Source organism: Sinohyriopsis cumingii, chromosome 1 (genome assembly GCF_028554795.1).
Source record: "Sinohyriopsis cumingii isolate HCF-2022 chromosome 1, ASM2855479v2, whole genome shotgun sequence".
Classification (NCBI taxonomy): domain Eukaryota; kingdom Metazoa; phylum Mollusca; class Bivalvia; order Unionida; family Unionidae; genus Sinohyriopsis; species Sinohyriopsis cumingii.
The window spans coordinates 127753104-127774623 of NC_142961.1; the positions used below are offsets into that span (position 1 = coordinate 127753104).

The 21520-nt window shown below is 36.7% G+C and overlaps 1 protein-coding gene across 1 annotated transcript in view; it reads right to left on the reverse strand.

Moving 5' to 3' along the window:
• Positions 1-7921, reverse strand: part of LOC149807841 (E-selectin-like) — a 46339-nt gene extending 38418 nt beyond the window's left edge. Inside the window, exon 1 of the mRNA XM_089971373.1 lies at positions 7813-7921. The gene's annotated coding sequence lies outside the window, so the exon portion shown is untranslated. The remainder of the gene's footprint in view (positions 1-7812) is intronic.
• Between the last annotated feature and the right edge of the window lie 13599 nt (positions 7922-21520).

Here is a 21520-nt window from a genome sequence, read left to right on the forward strand (position 1 = left end):
AAATGACAATTGAAATTAGATCTTGTGAGTAAAACTAATTCCCCTCACGACAATTCGTTGTTTCTGATGTTATAAAACATATTAGAATAGTACCCACTTACAAAGAAAAAGAAATTAATGTTGTTCACACTTTGAAACAAATATCCGAGAATTTAAAATGGCCAAGAGAGCACTAGGCTTTGTTATTAGAAAATGTACTTGATTAGCAAAGCTCGTAAAGTGAATACTTAACTATCAATAGAAGGAAGCGCTGAATATGGTTTGATCAATGCATGTTCATTTGAAATGTTATGAGTTAGTATCTGAGGCATATCGACATATGATTCTGTATTGCATAAAAACAAATAGCCAAACCCATATCAACTTCCCTAGAACAAATACAACTATCTGACAGGTGGTGTGCAACGTAAATGGTTGATACAAGTTACACAAACGAAGACAACTCATATTAGTCGAAAATATATCAAGAACTGCGTCAATAGTGACTTCAAGACATACCTTGATGAAGGCCATGTAGACACGTTGGCAATAGCTATAGGTACATTCATTGACGCACGAAGTTTCCTTTGTCAATTCGTTTTCGTCTCAACAGGTTCTTCATATTCAGTCTCCAGCGCTTACTTAAAAATTTCAATATGGTATAACTTATAGTAATCAAACGTCTGATACGATTGATCAGAAATCCGTATCCCTTAGTGCACGTATTGCAAAAAATAGTACACGTTATTTCTGGTTGTTTAAAGTTACAAAATAAGCAACATCATAAAGATAGAGCTGTTCCAAATGCTCTTCTTTCTCAAAGATTATGTTCATGGTCATATATTGAAAACAAGATATAAGTTGGGTGAAGCAAACCCCCAATCTGACTTTATTATGGATAATTATGAACCACTAGTGTCGAAAGGTTCTATATCACTTTTTTGGTGAATAGGCCATTCCAATCCATATTAAATTATTCAGTGACACAGGAGCTTCTTAGAGTATTGTATTATCAGGTGCTTTGTCTTTGTTTGAGAGGTCTTCTTTTTCTAAACGACGATGACTTAGATTGAGACAAGGTTGGGATAATCCATTTGTAACTGACAAGTCTTGCTTGGATTAAAAAGTTGATCCAATTAAAAACGAAATCCCTGAATTATAGTCTGTTTGTTCAGATAATAAAGCTGTGAGAGTGTTGTTGATCAAGAAAGGTCTACTTCGACTGACACATGTATTGCTCAGACTTTGATGACATCACTTCTATTATTGATCAATCAAATGTTGCAAAATCCAAAATTTAGTTTGCTCTAGCAGTAAGTTGAATCGGCCAGAATCCTTTTAACAGGTTGAATCTGGTGAGATATTTTGCATTTCCAATTATGTCAATACAGTCATGAATTCCATGAATAAGAAATGAGAATGTTTTAATGATACTGGTCACTGCTCTTTAGTCAGTGCACAAACGGAAAGTGCTTTCCCGTTTCGGTACAATAATACACGGAGAATTTCTGTCACTTTTGATTAGATGAATAAAGTGGTTATTCGACACATATTCAATTTCCTTTTTCAAACATTCCTGTTTGAGTAGTTTCATCCTTTACTTGTATAGGGACTATAATACCCAGCTTGAGGAGGATTCTATTGATTGGGTAAGTCAGCCAAAACTTTATCACCAGGCTGAAAAGTGATATCCGTTGAAGGTTTGCCATACCTTACTTTCGTCTATGCTTAAAACCAACCAATTATTTAAAGAGTACGTTGGCAACGAGTCACTATTTTGGATGGACATTATAGGATACATGTGCTCGTGAAAGTAATTTGCCTTTCCCATTATAAAACGACTACCAACTACAACACAACGAATTTGCGGGTCAGCATCTTATTCACTGACGAACACTTCTATAAGCAACGTCCCAAATTGCCATAAATCCACAGATATGAGGATATTACCGGGCAAGGCACACATAAAGCATTTAATCGACATGGCTCTCATTTCTGTCCACCTCGATCAGATAAACACAGCTGATCATATACGTGATGGAAAAACAGTAACCTGCTACATGTTACTCTGCCTTTATTGAGGATTGCGTTGCACGTGTTTCCGGGACGTCGTCATTGTTAGCACAGCTAGCTCAAGCAGTGATGCGGACTAAAAGAACATGTACTTAAGAGTTGGCATAATTAAATCATTTGGCGGGATTAAAGACAACAAATTCATCAGGTTTGTATTGCTGAGAATGAGCGAAAGACTTTCTTGAGGTTGGAGGTTTTATACACAGCATCGACAAAAAGGCTAACACCGCCCTATGCTCCAGTTTCTAATTCATTATCGTCTACAAGGGCCGCGGTGATGGAACCTGACCATCGCCTTCAATCCATATAAACGGGTGTATTACTATAATATAATGGCATTATATCGATCCGGTTAACGTTTCACAAAATACCTGCAAACAGATTTGGACCAGGCTGCTATTGAAGCTATGTTCAATTATCGACATCAGTGCGTTGGTTATCAACAACAACAAAAATATCTTCCGATTTCGCAACTCGAACTCACATAGCTTAAATTATACCACGGAGAGCAAGCAGACAAGAAACCGCCTAACAATTCCGAGATCGACGAAGGAATAATGGAGTAGCTCGCAAAACAATTGCGTGTCAACGACATTGAATGCATATCAATGGTGCAGAGTATCTGCACCAATTTGGTTTCGACACGTACTGTATCAGCTTAAAAGGCAACTAGAAAGCAATGCAGACAGACACTGAACACTGGGTGCACACAGAGCACCCTAAACTAATCCGCCGTCAACTAAGGGTAATTGCGATTTTGCTGTCCACAAAACATGCAAAAGTACCGCCGCTAAAGGGGATGGGAACACGATTTCTACTACAACGTCAATGTGTTATTTGGGGCAACTCGCTTGGCAATAATTTTCATTCGAGGTATGTGACGTCATCTATCAATTTTCTATCAATCATACAACAATATTATTGGAAAACATACGTATGGTGCGTTACAATGTTCTGCAAGAATATAATCATCAACAACAACAAAACTACGAACATATGATTCTTCGTGACCGTGATGGCTGGTTTGTTAAAGAACTTAAGATTTAGAAATGGTTTTTAGCATCTCGGTCCTGTTTTTACATCGCGGATATAGATTTGATGTGAGTGTCCACAGGGGAGCTAACTCTGCCAAACCTATTGATCAACTGAAATTTCTCTTCATACTATTCGTTGTATGCTGTCACTGTACCTATAACTGCTTGCAGTTTTCAAATTGATTCGAAACTTATTTTAGATAAATTCTTCATTGTTTATTTATTTGTAAATATTTGTATGCTATAGTGTTTATAATTTGAAAGCTCTTCAAGATTTCTCGTCATAACTACTTTTGCTTTTGCATCTGATGTTTCATTCACGCGCTATATTTTGCTTTAAATACTTTGTTTTGATTCTTACGCTTTAATTTGTTATGTAATTTTATTTTTTCTTACGAAAAGTTTGAGGAATTTATACTTTTCTGCCATTTGTTACGCACTTTTAAAAATTAATTGAAATTATTTCATTTTCTTCATTTTTATTGCATCTTATACCACGATGTTATTTTCATGCATCTTTTATTTTCTCTTTATTACAAATTCTTTATAAGCATTTGTATTCCTTTATTTTGTTTGCAATATTACTATTACTTGTTTGTTTTTCATTTGTATTTCATTGTTCAATATTTCAAAATTTCTCTCTTGTTTCATTTACATTTTGTGAAATTATATAGTATTGTTTGTTACTTTGTTTTACTATTTTAATTCAAATGTATTCAATAGTGTTCTCGTTTGTTCCGGATGGTATAGTCTCTGTTAAATTCAAAGTTAGTTTAGTAATGTTAGGATTAATTTTGTCCCGTCCATTGTCCTCGAATATATTGTTTAGATTGTGATACATTTTGTGTCACCTTCGTAATATATATAGCTAGGTCATATATGTTGACATAATATTCGAGTGACTGAAGTCTCCAGTAAATTTCGTTTCAGTCTCCAGAATTTACAATGGGGTTTAAATATGTATTACAGATGGCACGTCCATATATTTTAATTGCACTATGTATAAATGGTAAATTAAGATGTTGATATATGTATTGTGTCGAGATAGCAAGATATAAACCTTGCATAACACAAAGCATTAGGAACTGAACAAAACCCGTTGACGGTAAATTAGACAGCCTCGGTGGCCTATATGGTTAGAACTTCTGCCTCAGAAAGGGAGGTCGCTGGTTCGAACTCCTGCCGAGGCATACCAAAGGCTTATAACAATGATACTAGCAACTGCCTCGCTTAGCGCTTAACATTAAGATCTTAGTGTTAGGACTGGTCGGCCCGTTTTCAGAATAATGTGACAGCGTTGGACATGATGATATATGTCTGTGGCATGATACCAAAGTGCTAGACAATCATTATAGACTGCCTTTACTTCAGACATCTTAGCAATATGACTGTAATTGTTTAAACTACACTATAAATGCAAAAACACATCACTCACGCGGTAAATTAGCTTCAACAGAGTTACTATCTTACACACAGACACTAACGTTCAATACAAGCTCTTGTATGGGGCTAGTGTCTTGCAACTTTGAGCATGCCCGAATCGAATTTGAACTCGGATGCGAGTGGGGCAGGTGTGGATTTGTTAATCCATCATTAAATGGACACACCATCACAGTTTATGGCTGTAATGTGGATCAATGTGAGAAAAAAGGGCCGATCGACTGTTTCACAAAGCTGTATCAGATATGCAAGAATGCTTCTTTCACATTAATAAAATAAATAAAGTATATCACGCTTGTTTAAAATCCATTGTCATACTTTGTTGAAACTCGGCTGCAAATAATGGATACTATATGCGTTAATATAAGATATTTACCAATTAAAATGATACTGCGTAAATCTCGTCCTCCATTCTTTGCAAACGTTCTTGTAATGTCCTATATTTGAATGTGTACAAGATTTAATTCATTTTTAATTGATGATGGTAAGATATTGAGGACTCTCAAACTTTGAGCACGGACGAAGATGGAATTTATTCCTTATTCAGAATATATTGCTATAAGGTTAAAGTACTTATGTCTAAGCATATGACGTTACTTAAGTAAATTATCTAACAACATATCATTACTGTTCTACTTTTGTCACTAAAGATTACTTCGAGAAAAATATACATTATGGCCTGAAATGATATATATATAACTTTAAAGTGACTAATACCCAACTTGGTGCCAGCTTGAAAATACATTGTAATATAATTAGGGTGTACATATATATTTCTGACAGCGCATTTGCATGTAACATGTTTTGTTTTTAATACCAAATATAGTAGATCTTTTGAGTTTAAGGTTGCATGTTTATTTTATTTTTTAATTTCTTAAACAATATTTATCCATTGTTTTTTTTGTGTTGCCTATTTAAGGTTGGTTGTATCGAGAATGCAATGAAGATTTTAGTTATTCTTCACTATCTATTTTTATCCGCTATATATTACATGAATCAATAAATCTAATACATTTGCATTTATAGAAAGAAACATGTGGTCTCCTATGTTTCAAGCATTAACACATTATCGTATACAGCTCCAAAATTATGTTGTTTTGCTGATCTCTCTCTCTCTCTCTCTCTCTCTCTCTCTCTTGGGGTAGAGTTATCTCAGTTTGTAGAGCGTTCGACTAGTAATCCAATGGTCGCAAGTAGGATAGCTGCCCAGGACAGCCCGAGCCGGATGCCTGAGTGTATCTTTGAGAAAGGAAAGTATATCCGATTTTGTTCGGCAGGATCTGGCCAATAATTTACTAAAATACGCAGTCAACAGAACAAAATAAGAATTTTCTCTTACTTTCCGTGTCCATAAATTAGGTTATTGTTGTACTAAGCGACACAATCGTTTTGCTGCATCGCGATATTAAAAGCATAACAAATAAATTACTAATATCACCAAAAAAACATGTTCATCTGAATCTGAATTACGTGTGTTGATATAAATGCTAGAGTATCCGCCTCTGAGGCGGGAACTCGCGGGTTCGAACCCCGGCAGAGTCATACCAAAGACTTTACAAAATAGTACGATCAGCTGCCTCGCTTGGCGCCCAGCATTAAGAGGTTAGTGTAAGGACTGGTCGGTCTGGTCTCAGAATAATGTGTCTGGGTGGGACATCATGCTACATGTCTACGTTGCCACACTGCAGACATCGTAGCTATATGACTGAAAAAGTGTTATTGCCACGTTAAGAAACCCAATCACACTCATACTCACTCTCACACACACACACACACACACACACACACACACATATATATATATATATATATATATATATATATATATATATATATATATATATATATATATATATATATATATATATATAGACAGATAGATAGATAGACGGATATATATTTATTCTTGTTTTCTTTAGTTTAGCATCTCACAAGAAAAATAGGAAACTTTCATTTTTCTTACAGATGAACGCTATAAATGAAATACTATGTCGGGTTATTACCGCGGATGATTTGACCATATATGTTCTATCATCCTCCGCCAGTCAAAACATATTTCTTACCTAGTTGTTACCAGTGCGAGAAAACATCATGTTTTATACATATAAACAGTTAAAAATAAAGGAACAATATGGTTAAATGAAATACGATAAGACTAGATAGACAAATATACAGATGAATAGACAGACATATAATTAGATGGATAAAAAGAAAGACAGTCAATACATATGGTATCAAAAGAACACGAACTAGGATATTAACCGAAAAGGATAACAACACATGTCTGCACACATATAAATGATAAGAAATGTTTGCGTAAAATATTAAAACAAAACATAGATTGCGTCATTCTCTAATATCATTTCCGCTCACATGTTATCATCTCGTCTCGGTGAAGATAAGACCTAGAAAGTGATGGAAACAAAACTGAATTTGTATTTTTTGCTCATCAGTGAAGTAGTGTATTAAGATTGTTTCATTCGCCTTGGTCTTACTTTGTGTGCATATATTTAAACGCTTTTATACCTAAATCCTGATTCTTTTCATATCGATAATAATTTAAAGATCATAAACATTAAACCTGAATTGCTTAGCAACCATAGAAATAATAATAACATATAAATACTCGGAACAATAGTCTATAGCTTGACATCACCGGTATACACGCCGGTTCAATTTAGAGATCAATAATACACCATTGAGAGGACTAAGATACCGCCTGTTCTTAACATGGTAAACATGGCTCAACAAAATATCGTGTAAATCCACAAAGCAAAAATAAAGCCACAGATCTAAGTATTCGACACTCATAAGTACCACCAGCAAAGAAAACAGAATCATTGCAAAGATGTGGTTTGTCACATTTGTACTTAAACATGCTATCTCAACAACGTCACACTTGTTTACTCGAAGCATTAGAGAATAATCTGTAAAGACTGTACTAATCAGATTCTCTCACAAGAAACACTTGGCATCCATTGACACCGGAACGTGATGGCAAAGATAAAAAAATTAGGGAGCAAATCAAAATAATCATCTTAGTAAACAGTAATGATTTATTATATTGACTTCATAATTAGCAAATTAATACATATTTCCTTAAAGCAGCCGATTTCTCTAAGAATTTGATAAAATCCTTGTCATATGAGACGGTAGTAGCAATAAAGTTGTAATGTAAATATAATCATTAATAATCAATATTCAGCATGTATGTAAGCAATTAAAATGACACAATGTATATTGATTCAAAATATGTATCGTCAAAAATAGTATATGGTCAACTTACCTCACACTGCCAAGAATGTGCTACACACTAAATAACAATTTCGTGTTCACTCTGTTCTGTTCTACGCCTTGAAATCCAATTGACCTTCAAAAACTTAACTTCCTGGTAGGTACAATCCTACGACATTATAATAAACAATAACCGTTTATCATATAGTTACATGCACTTTTGAAATGCTTTAACCCACATCTGGTGACTAATATGTGTGTTTAAATGAATCACAGGAAGAGATCAATCTGTAATTGACATAAATGGAGACTCCGTTAATCTTATTTTTACTTGGCCTGTACACATCTGGTTTGGGAGGTATGTTATCTATGATAGTGGCTCAAAGTTAACGACATGATGGAACGTGTGAAAAAGTCATATGAATTATGAAAGTCATATGAAGGTGAAAACATATATATTGTTTAAAAAAACGAAATAGTACGGTGGTACATTCCATTTTGTATAATAAAACTTCCTATCAATATAGCGACAGGCATAACAAATGTTGATAGAGCATGTATGGTGTACGGCTGGCGATGGTGAATTTGAACATATATGCAACTTTCTTTATTAAATGCAAAAATTATTCAGAATTAAGAGTTATCTTCCAAGGTGATGTTTCACTGTCATATCGTAAGAAATATTTTGCAATATAATTTGTAGTAAATATCAGATAAAACATCACAGTTTGTGTATTTTGCATCAAAGTTAAGGAAAACTGTTTTCCATGTTAGGTAATTATGTACATTCAGAAATAGATACTTGATTAGATAACATTATTAAGATATAAAATTATAAAAAAGTTGGTCAGGGAAGTCTCGAGATTGAATTGAGGAGGAAATGTAATGTGCATAGATAACTTCCATGTCCTCAAGTATCGTCATGCATGTCAAGCATACGATCCGTGTTGTCCTTTATTATAATTCACAATGTGTAAATGATACAGTTATATAACTCACTATAAATATTTATATTCAAGTTGATTTTTCCATACCTGTATTCGATTAACCATCACATCGTGATATGATATATACTAAAACTTCTAACAGTATATCATGCTACAAGTTTCACCAACTAGTTGCATGGTAAATTGCGTCGGCAACTATCAGGTTAAAAATTTTCAAGAACAGTATTACCTTTTGTGTTATATGTTTCAAGTCACGTTGTAATATGTTACAATTATCTGATCGTAAAATAAGTAACATAAATATGCGAAAACGAACAAGTATTCTAAAATTCAAAAAATAAATGTATTTTCCAGGAATACATGGTGAACATTAAGAAAAGAACTTACAGTATTGTGAATTAACTCCCAAGCAGTGTTAAAAGTTATATCATGCGAACAAAAATATATAGCGTTAGGAATGAATTCCATTGGTGTTCCGAACAGATTCCAGTCTCTTAAATGCTAATGCGCCAGTAGCTTAGAAAGCACTAATGCGCCAACATTCTTCATGTATCGCATTGATCACATGATCATTCTTCATGTATCACATTGATATGATCCTAAATGCCGTTGAATGAATAGTCAATAATTCAAATATAGAAATTAAGTCATAAAATAAATGAGTACTTTGTACATTCAATTAGTTATTGGAATATACAAATTAAACCTCCCAGCTTATTACAGAAAACACATATAATTGATTCTCATACTGATGTTAAGATATGGAGTGAGTGGTTCCATTCATCAGTACCTTTATGTTAAAAAGTATGACACAAACAAAACCAGTAGGAGGTACACTTTTCATTTACAGAACTCTCTAACTAACAATTTAGAAAAATGCCTGTAAAACATTCGGTTGACCATGCTGTTTCCCATGGAGAATACCTATGATCCTAGCAAGAAGTAAACATGTGTCACATCATCTTCAGTACCGTTTCAATTAATTACAAATTAAGTACTGTTTAGGCAAGGTTTGGATGGATTATTCTCATGTTCAGAGGACAAAAATGGCATATATAGAGACAGCACATTGTTTGCACGCGATAGGGTATATCATGCATTTGGCCAATTGTTCTATTCTTCGCATTTCCCACCAATATATTAGAATACCAAAATGCATAACCATTGAAACATTGTTCCAGCTGTTCTTAAGGAATCCTATGTCACATTATATAAACCTGGGTATAAACCTTAAGGAGGAGATTTTAGCGGCAAATGACACATTCAAAATGTTTGCTAGTTAAAGAAGATATATGTTGGATTTCCGAGCTGATAATTTTAAGTACAAGTCACATGTTTCTACAGCTACTATAATTATAGCTTGCAACCATCTAGAATTATTTATCTTGGAATATTTACAAAATATAATGCTACATCTATTACTGATTCCAGGAAGATCGAGTTTATTTTCTAAATTAACCCATGACGATAGAATATAAAAGACTTGTACATAGTATAGGTGGAGGAATTGATTATAATATTATAGATGGACCCTAATTTGTTTAAGGAGTCGATAGCCTTTGAGGAGACATTAAATAAAGAAAAAGTTTTCCTTTCTTTTCGTTGTTTATTTTCCTTGTGTTTGTTTCGTTTATTTCCACTATTATATAACTGGCTCCTTGGCTTGGAATATTTTGATGTAGTTGATGGCAAAGGTTCCGTGCATGGGATCCCCTCCCTATGTTTTCAGTTATCAATGATTTGCCATTCGTTCTGTATGAGTTTGATTACATAAAACATGGATGCTAACAGGATATCAGTCCTAATGTGTGTGTTTGCTGCTATCCATCCAAACTTGTGTGTTTGCCTGGATTATTTCAAATTGTCTTCTGCTTCATTTTGAATATGTGTATATAATTTATACCGATATGCACTAAATTTGCTTCCAGATGAGTTTCCATATATCGTTTTCAACACAACCATACATACAGCCATACATACAACCATGCATACATACATACATACATACATACGTATATACGTACGTATATACGTACGTATGTACGTACGTGCGTGCTTGCGTGCGTGCGTGCGTACATGCGTGCCTGCCTGCATACACACACACATAAACACACACATACATACATACATACATACATACATACATACGATATAATGCTTAAACATAATGTATTATTATCATACATATAGCAAATAAGTTCATACTAAAATTTATAACATGTTAGATATAGGCCATTCCTGTAAGATTCATATATACAATTTAGAAAAACATCCACAAAAAACAATAATATTTGCAAATTATGACCACATTGCTTACTGAGATCCAAAATATGTATTAACGGCATGAGCATTTTCCCCAGTGCCTTGTCTAAATCGTATTTCTTTTCAAGACATAACATTTGTATATACCAAAACACTTAGTAAACATCCCTGGCGATATTTCAGTTTGCGTACCGATTAGGTAATCAGTATTGGATTAGAGAAAAGAAATAACCTAATCCCTCCCCTAAATTATAATAACAAAGACGGAGGCTTCATTTATTCTCTGCAAAATACATGTCTGCGCTATATTCTTAGATTAGCAATACACATCCTTGAGGTATTATATAATGAAAGAAAACGATTATAGATGAAGGAGACGATCACATACCATCTCATAAGGACAGAAAAGCAACGTAAGAGACAATAATAGAGGAAAACTATCTGCGACCAATTTGCAGCCATTACTAAGGAAATGGATGTATATCGTTTACTATAGTAATCAGTTGGTAGAGCATGGTTGTTTTGTCTTTTGTTGCTCGTTTTTTTAAATTATAAAATAAATCAAGCTTTGATCATGAGTTTTCATCAAATCATAGACACGATGTGTTGTCTATAATTGTCTCAGTGGCTAGTGCGGATGGTTTGAAATATTTAGTTAGCCAGGTAAAACAACAGGAGACAGAGTAGTTGCAGGAATGTTTATAAAGTGACAAACTGTAAATGAGAGTAACTGTGTTATATTGACAGATGATCCTTGCGTCTTCATGTCTTAATGTAAAATCGAGCATCCATTCAGAAAACGCACACTACGTTTGGATTTTTCACTATGCATATTGGTTTCACTGTCTTATCGCTGTATAACGCATAACGCAACCTCCGGAGGCAAATTGTCCAGGCAGATTTTAACAAACAAAATTAAAGTTCTCAGAACATGATTCCGGATGAACCTATTGATTTGAAGGGTAAATCCGCCTGAATTAATTTTTTTAAACGGCTATAGATAGATACATATATATATATATATATATATATATATATATATATATATATATATATATATATATATATATATATATATATATATATATATATATATATATATATATATAGATAGTTATATATATATATAGTTATATATATATAGTTATATATATATAGTTATATATATATCTATAGTTATATATAAATATATATATATATATATATATATATATATATATATATATATACATATATATATATATATATATATATATATATATATATATATATATATATATATATATATATATATGTATATATATATATATATATATATATATATATATATATATATATATATATATATATATATATAGATAGATAGATTATAGATAGATAGATAGATAGATAGATAGATAGATAGATAGATTGATAGATAGATAGATAGATACAAAGATTTGTAGGTATACGTTTTCGCACAAGAAAAGAGATTTGTTGTTAATCATGAATTACACATGTTCCCTTCATTTCCTCATTGATGGCAAGGGCATTTGTTGTATAAGCTAACCAGTACTTATCATTTGTAGGTAAAATGTATCATTAATCCATGCTGTCACGATCACACCTCTAGCACTAAGAAGCATTCTTTATATAACGCACATCAAGAGGTCATATAGCTGCACATCATACGGAACACCGTATTGCATATATGGAAGCAACAGCATAATGCGGGGCATTTACATGAGCGCTTTTTCTTTAGCATATACTCAAATTCATATCCAAGCGTAAACCTGTATGGCTACGATACACATGGTAGTAGCTGCCGTTAGTAACCTTTGTAATTTTATGCATAGCCCATAAATGCTTGACTATATCATTAACAACATGACTTTATTTAGAGTAATACTGTGACATTTGCATCATTCGCAATCAATATGCTTGTAAGTAAACACCATGCGTTCGCGTATATAAACAATACGTTTTGCGAATATTCAAAATAGTTTTCCAAAAAGCAATATTTGATAATATTCGAAATATGATTACTATTATTATCAGTAGATGCTGGCATCCATTGGTCTCGAGAGACGATATAACTGCGCCCATGAGAGATGTCCCGGTTGGTGGTTGTGCAGCGTCTGCTGTGGCTATGTAGTCAAACGCGGAGTGGCATTCCTTGCTGTACTTGAACGTTGCGTCTGGTGTTGGTTGGAGCTCCTTCTTCTTCCTCTGCGATCGTCTTTCATCAGCTAGCAAGCGTATCTTGTCCTCTCCAGCTTTCAGACCAGTGACCAGAGCATGTCGCCAGCTTGATCTGTCTAGAGCTAGCTCTTCCCAGGTGTTGACATTGATGTCCAGGGCTTTCATGTCGTGCTTGCCGACATCCTTGAAGCGGAGATGTGGCCGTCCTATCGACCTTTTGCCAGAGGCGATTTCCGAATAAAGAATGTCTTTGGGAATCCGTCCGTCCATCCGGCGTACATGGCCCATCCGTCTGATGCGACGTTGGCGGAGGAGCCTGACCATGCTGGGAATCTAGGAACGCTCGAGCACCTCGCTGTTTGTTACTCGATCGCTCCAGGTGATCCTGAGTATGCGCCGGAGGCATCGCATGTGAAATGCACTCAGTATTTTATCTTGTGAGGCGTACATAGTCCAGTTTTCACTGGCGTACATGAGAGTGATTAGCACGAAGGCACAGTACACGGTGATCTTAGTGTTCAGAGTCAGCATGCTGTTCTTCCGTACTCTCTGAGACATCCTGGAGATAATTGTTGATGCCTTTCCGATCCGCTTGTTGAGCTCAGCATCGAGCGAGAGGTTGTTGGTGATGGTAGAGCAGAGGTACATGAACTGACTGACCACCTCAAGTTCGAAGTTGTTGATGATGATGCTTGGGCGGGGGGGGGGTCCTTTACCTGAGCCATCACGTTTGTTTTCTTTAGGCTTATGGTTAACCCAAACTCATCGCATGCTTTAGCAAAGCGGTCCATCAGGCGATGAAGCTCAGCTTATGTGTGGGTGGCTAGAGCAACATCGTCTGCAAAGAGCATGTCCCTGATGGTGACTTCACGCACTTTGCTCTTTGCCTTCAGCCGTGCTAGGTTGATCAGTCTACCGTCTGATCGCGTGTGCAGGTAAATCCCTTGTGTGGACGTCCCAAAGGCGTGCTTTAGCAAGACTGCGAAGCAGATGCTGAAGAGCGTGGGGGCAAGGACGCAGCCCTGTTTAACTCCACTGTGGATGTCGAATGGGTCGGATGTTGTGCCATCGTACTGCACTGTGCCTTTCATGTCATCGTGGAAGGACTGGATCTTGCTTATCAGCTTTGGAGGGCAACCAATTTTCGCCAGGATTTCGAAGTGTCCTTCCCAGCTGACCAGATTAAATGCCTTGGTGAGGTCTATAAAGGCCAGGAAGAAGGGTCTGTGTTGTTCTCTGCAGTGTTCCTGCAGTTGCCTGACGGAGAAGATCATGTCGATTGTGGACCTCTCTGCGCGGAACCCGCACTGCGACTCTGGGTACAATCTGTCAGCAAGCGTCTGCAGTCTGTTCAGGATAACGCATGCGAAAACTTTACCCACGATGCTGAGAAGTGATATACCCCTGTAGTTGTTGCAATCGCTTCTGTCGCCCTTGTTCTTGTATAGGGTTATGATGTTAGCGTCTCTCATGTCCTGAAGCACTGCACCCTCGTCTCAGCACTGGCAGATGATTTCGTGCAGGTTTGTGAGCAGCACGTTACATCCACACTTGATGAGTTCTGCTGCGATGCCATCCTTACATGGGGCTTTACCTAAGGACAGTTTCTCTACGGACTTCTTTAGGAGGTTTCCAATGGCGTTGAGGGCATCATTGGTCACGTGGTTCTCTTCGGAGAACAGTTCAGAGTAGTATTCCACCCAACGCTCTATCTGCTTGCCCTTGTTGTGGATGGTATCGCCTGTGGCAGACTTCAGTGGTGCTGTCATTTCTTCGTGGGACCCATTGCTTTCTTTATGCCATCGTCCTTGCCTCTGATGTTTCCGATATCTGCTAGTGACTGGATGTTATGTCATAACTAAAGCCAGTATTCATTTTCACACTGCCGTGCTATTCTCAGCACTTTGCTTCTGGTAGACCTGTATGAGTGTAGTGTCTTCTGGCAGGGGGATGGCTTATATTGCAGGTGAGCACTGCGACGCTCTTCTATGGCTGGAATGAATGTGGCAGAGTTAGCATCAAACCAGTCATAGTTCTTTGATTGCTTCTTACCAAAGATCCGTGTGTCTGTGCTGTACACAGTCTCTCTGATGTGATCCCACCTTTCTTTGGCACTGCCTATAGGGCGCTCTGAATCAAACGTCCTGGAAAGAGCAAAGGTGAACTCATCAGCCTTCTCTGGATATGATGTTTTGCTCACATCAATGCGTGGTTTACCCTCTTGCCTTGAGTGGTGGATCTTCTTCGGTTGAAGCTTCATTTTGCAGCACACCAGCGAATGGTCGGTGTCGCAGTCAGCACTGTGGAAGGTACTGGTAAGAAGCATACCCTTCATGGCTGACCGTTTTGTAATGATCAAGTCCAGCTGGTGCCAGTATTTAGACTGGGGATGCCTCCAAGACACGTTGTGCTGTGGCTTTGTCAGAAAGAATGAATTGGTGATGCTGAGGTCGTGGTACGAGTACATCTCTAGAAGGCGCTACCCATTCTCATTCATCTGCCCAACACCAAACGTGCCAAGACAGGAGGGCCAAGAGTCATGGTCGGCACCCACCCTAGCATTGACGTCGCCCAGCAAAATCAAGTTCTGTTCCTTGGGAATTTTGTCGATGAGCGAGTTTAACTCATCGTAAAACTCATTTTTGATATATGTGGATGATGTTAGTGTGGGAGCGTAAACGCTGATCAGGTCGACAGGCTCTTTTGTGGTGTGGAGGCGGAGGGATAGCTGTTTTCCATTTCCTTGTTGGCAGGGTTCTATCATCCCCAGTTGAGTGTTCCTGACAGCGAATCCAACACCAAACTCTCTGGTTTCGTCGGCGCTCTTTCCTTGCCAGAAGAATTTGTAGTTCTTTACTCTGAGGGACCTGTAAGCTGGTAGTATTGTCTCCTGTGGTGAGGTGATGTCGACCTGGAGTCTTGCAAGTTCTTCGTTGATGACTGAAGTCTTTAGAACATCGCTGATTGTCTGGAGATCATCTGAAACCCCAGTCAGCATGGTCCGGACATTCCAGGTACCTAGCTTGAGGATTGAAGGTTTTCTTGTTGGTTTTCTTTTGTTATTTCGTGGTGCAGTAGTTGCAGTCCGCTTGTCAGGTACTCGCGTAACTTAAGCCTTACGCAAGGCAAGGCAGGCGAATTGTGGCGGGACGGCACCTTATTGGCTAGCGGCTGCCCAGTTTGAGGCGGGCGGTAGCTGTCCAGTGAAAACTGTTAGTCTATCCCACCATCAGAAGCAACCCCTGGCATCTGTCTCTACGCCAATCGAACTGTCACTTACAACCGGTAAACAGCGGCCGTGTTGTGTCGACGCTGTTGAGCGAAGCTGGAGTGTCTCCTCCAGGGTGCAAGCCTGGGAAGGGTGATATGGAGAATCAACTGTTGCTATGCAGCTGATCTCCCCTATCCACGCAGCTGATGGATCCAAGGGAAAGGACAAGCCGATACGTCATGGCACCAGCTGCATCACATGAGTTGCCGAGATGACACTGAAATGAATGCCAAGTCGCCTTAGGGACTCCTTCTCCGGATTTAATGTTGGGGTTTACTTATTATCAGTAGTGTTGCCAACGTTCTCAACACGTCTACACTACGCGCAATATTGTTCAGATACAAGCAATACTTTATCTGAAATTACCGAAACCTTTGTAATCATTTTGCGATTATTTTCAACTTGTTTTGGAAAAGTGGTACGTATAAATGTAGCTAGGTAGCTAGGTAGGTAAGTAGCTATCTAGGCGGTAGCTAGATGGGTAGGCAGGCACTTCTTTTGTATGCATGATATAAGCACCTTTGTGTTATCTCTATTTATGTCTGGATGCAAGTCTGTCAGACGTTTATTAATACGCAAGTGTATATGTGTATTTTTTGCATGCATATATGTACGTGGGTGTGAGTGTGTATGCATTTAGGTAGGTTAGTAGTCCTCGTCCACCATTAGCTTTGAGCATACCAAGTACGAAAGGGCCCCGAGTGGCTGAGTGGTCTACAGTGCTCACCATCACGGATCACTGCCGTCTCACCTCTGTCTGTATGAGTTTGAGTCTCGGGTTCGGCAAATGTGGGTACGTGGAAAAGCGTGCCAGTCGGTTCCCGTGGGTCGGTCGTTCTTTCCGGGTTATTCCTCCACCATTGATACTGGCATCCATGTATACCCTATCTTGTGCTCAAACTCTACAACAACAGCAACAACAAAGTAGACGAGGTGAAAAATTCCGTTATTTTTGCAACGGTGTTATAGCAATATTAAATTGTACTGATATAATTGAAACCTTTGCTTCTACAACGATAGCAATTGCTTCGTATTTTGAAGAGCGGTGTCGCTAGAGCGATCTTTATATGTTTGCTACGAAATCCATATACCAACAATGAAAATATCTTCTTAGTGTCGAAACGGTAACTGCAACGATGTTTGGATACCGTAGGAACGATACCAGAAGCTTTTCCGTGTTCAGTGTACCATATAGCGCATTACTCACATGATGATGTTGGTGTAGATGAGGGTACAGTAAAAAAAAGTACAAACGTAAAGTGTGTGTGTGTGTGTGTGTGTGTGTGATTTTGATTTTAAACGTAGCTTTAACAATTTTTCAGGCATACCGATCCGATGTCTGCACTGTTGCAGTTTATAGTGATATCTAGCATTGGACACCTAGCCGAAGATATGTAGCATGATGTCCCACCTGTCACATTATGTTGACACCAGGCTAACCAGTCCTAACAATAGCCTCTGAATCTGTGAGCGCCTAGCGAAGCAGCTGTTAGATCCATTTTAATAAGTCTTTGTTAGGACTCGGCCTATGTCGGAAACCGCGAACTCCTTCATCATAGGCGACGCTCTTACCATTAGGCAACCTGGGTGGTATGCAAAAGTAAAGTGAATGAGGTGCTTTAAGTTATCAATCGAACACGTGAGTTATGCTTATGCCTCCACTTAATGACCGGTGGGTACATTTGATTAAAGAGATTGATGGTTGTAATGGGTTATACTTTGGCAAGAGTATCGTTTGCCGGTACAAAAATAACATTTGAATAAATAAAACTCATAGATTAATTGTACTTCCATTAAGTGTAAGGGCATTAAAATCGTAACAAGGGGTAGAATAAATGATTTTGTAATTTATGGAATATCACTGTGTTATTGCAATCAAATCTTGAAGATAATCTCAGCGTTCAATGTTGTCTGTTTAAGTGTTTATACATGAGGATGAATCTTGCAATGTGATTTTTTAAACTATATTATATAAATGTGCAACGCTGAAATAGCGATGCAATGTTTGGTCCATTTATCAATTCAGTAAGAGTTAATTATAATGATACTTATTCACTGACTGATCACTGTTATTCTTCTCTAGATTGGTTCAGCAATATTACAAGCTTGTTATTTTTATTCAGTGTCTGATTACAAATTTAAAATGAAATAAACCTGGACACTTTAAGGAAACACCAGTCAATGATATAAATATATGACAAAATTAGTTTGGAAAGAAACTCACTTCTACTATTCGCAAGCGACCTTACCGTATGTTTCTCGCTATTGGCAAACATTCAGGATATGTATTTGTTTTAATATTTAATCGCTACAAATTTTTGCTTAGGTATGGACATTTGTGCACTGGAAGCAATGCATGGAGACGTTCCGTCATGTATCGTTAATGGACTCATCGGAAGAGTCTGATTTTCCGTTTTCATTATCAATCAATCTCATTATTGGTACTACCATGTCTACAGCACCATAGTCTAATTAGAATTTTCCAAACATCTTCTCCTTATGACTATTTCGTGTCACCGCTTTAATTTGTAGATTTGTAGACTTGCTTTGCATGTCAATATAGTCATGGTATTCGCTAAGGACATTTTGTTCCTTTGGGGCTTACTTGTCTCTTTGAATGGTTGGGTCCCGACACTTGATTCTAGTGTTTCATTGATCTGCTAGTTTATTATACTTCTCATTGTAATATCTATTTTTTCGTTGATACTAGCTGACTCTGTATCGTTATAAAACGCGTTTTACCTTGTCAAGCTTAACTTGCAGCTGATATGCTATCATAGTATCGTATGGGAAACACTGTTAATGTTAGCATTGTAGGCAGCCAATTTAAAGTATGTACCGTGTTCATTATGTTGTGTGTGGCGCCTATACTTTGGTCAGTACGAAATCAAATTATGTGCCATCAATTATATCTCAACATAGCGCTTTACGCTCAGGCGCAATCCTTGCAAATGTATAGTAGGTGACAATTGAATAATTTATCACATCAGCAAACATGTTGAATGACGAATTAGATCGTTTTCATATTAGGCTATTCGTTTTCTCTATTAGGCATAGCATTATGATATCAGGCTGATATTGAAATGTTTGCTAGTTTGCTATATGTTATTTGTATGAGCCACTGGAATGGTTTACATTATATATATATATATATATATATATATATATATATATATATATATATATATATATATATATATATATATATATATACATACATACATATATATATATAATTTGCTTTGAGACATGTGGAGGAGTTTAGTTTTTTCCAGAAGTTTAATATTTCTGAATGAAACTTTCATCTACACATCTATCCCAAATAATGGTGCGAATTGGTCTGTAAACCTTGCAGACATTATAAAATATGCCACGTATTGCAGTCCATATAGCAGGGGTGCACAAACTTTTTCGACCAACGGCCATATTGCACGTTTTAAGAGCACTCGAGGGCCGCAAACACATTTCTTTAATATAATTACTGTTCACGGGCCATATTTCTGTGTTTTAATTTGCCCTGAGGACCGGACAGAACACGTTCGTGGTCCGGATTCGGCCCGCGGGCCTCAGGTTGTGCACCCCTGCCATATAGTTTGTGATAACAGATTCGTAATAAACCTTTATTACGGATCTGTTACACCTCTATAATAAAATAACTGTGACACAGACATGTATGAAATTAAATACTGCTCTTTAATAGCCCATCCCCATACTTTTCACCACGCCCACCATCCCAGCCTGTTTGGGAAATCTACGTCTGTATTCAAGTTGTGTATGCATGTAATCAAGATGTCGATAACAATGCATAACGTTTGCTAATATGGACATTTAACTTATGACATTAATATTGCACTGACCATTTTATACTCGAAAGTGAGAATAAAACCAACAAGCAAACTTTTCTAATGTAAGGGCATGATATACTTTACAATATATGTATGCTAAAGGGTTACTTAGTCAACATTAAGTGATTTTGAACGGCACAATCGATATATAGGCAGCAATGCTGGTACAAACACGTCTCTAAATTCTAATACAGTATACCCTCACAATTCAATTAGATTTTGCTATCTTAATTTAGGCCTAATGTCAATAAAACAACAGTCTGTCAGATATATGCTCCCGTTTGTAATCAATAAACACACTTGACCCAGCCTTGATACGTCCATGTTCCCTCTGAAATCTTTGTATTTCTGCAGACGGAACGGGTTATAATTAGAAAAATACTAATTAACAAAGTAATGGGGCTTTGATAAAGTTACGATACCTTTTTTATTCATGTTTGCTTCTTTGATTTTGTTTTGGATAAGAACTTTGTTACACAAAATGTTTCCTTCATGTCACGCTTGCCGTGATCTCGTACACTCCAATTAAAATATCAGCAGATAGCTTGATATCTACGTATTACGAGGAAAACCACACGTGTTCTCTAATCCTCACTCTGAATATACCATTGAAAGTTTGGGTCTTGGTATGTGAATTAGGGTATGTACATCCTTACTTTTATGAGGTTGGTGGAAATATTAATTTAATTAGGATAAATTATGTTCAGATGATACATGTAGTACTATGCTGTGAACTTAAAATACTCCATAAATAATACACCAATGCATATGATCTATATTTAAATCTCTTACGGGGGCATGTTATAATTTTACGTTAATCTGGTACGTTGATTAGTCGACGGACATGAACACGTTTATAAATACAGGACAAAATGCTGCATAAATACATATATATATATATATATATATATATATATATATATATATATATATATATATATATATACATACATACATACATACATACATAGACTGAGTAACCGCAATATGGTTGGGGAAGTAAATTGTTTATGAAGAGTTTGTTCTTGTGACAAAGGCAAACAACTTTAGCTTGTGATGACACTTTGTTTCTTTTTATTCTTATACTGTGGTACACAATATCCCAAATTTGAAGAAGTTCATTTAATAAAATGAGTATATAACAATGATTATAGGAATATAGACATGATTGGTTATGTTACATATACACTTGTCAACAAAATACGTACTGCTGAGGACGCTGGACCACACAGCTCTGTTTAAACCCATTGCTGG